The following is a 421-nucleotide window of genomic DNA, read 5'->3' on the forward strand; positions in this document are numbered from 1 at the left end:
ACCACCCGCAAGATCCAGTATTCAAATGCAGAAACCCCGCCTTCTGCCCTCGGTTTAACGTGTGATTAAGCCAGTGCGTAGGGGAGGGATATGGAAATCTCTCATTTGGAAAAAAAAATGGAATCTAATTTTTAAGAGGGATCAACATACGTCTTTCTCCTTTCGATATTGATGTTAATGGAGGCAGGCATTTTCATACACAAAACGGGTTTATTGGGAGAGGGCAATTTTCTTCTATACTGATTTTATGAACACGTAAATGTATTTTGTCATTAACAATGCAAATAAAGACATTTTTAGTAATGACAACAACAATGCCAAATTATACAATCGCTAATAACCAATGATGGATAAGTGACAGCATTAATGGTGATGTTAATATACGAAGTAGTTCGCCCTTGCAAGAATTTGCTTGGATTTA

This window comes from Penaeus monodon, chromosome 34, assembly GCF_015228065.2.
Source record: "Penaeus monodon isolate SGIC_2016 chromosome 34, NSTDA_Pmon_1, whole genome shotgun sequence".
In the NCBI taxonomy this organism is placed as follows: Eukaryota; Metazoa; Arthropoda; class Malacostraca; order Decapoda; family Penaeidae; genus Penaeus; species Penaeus monodon.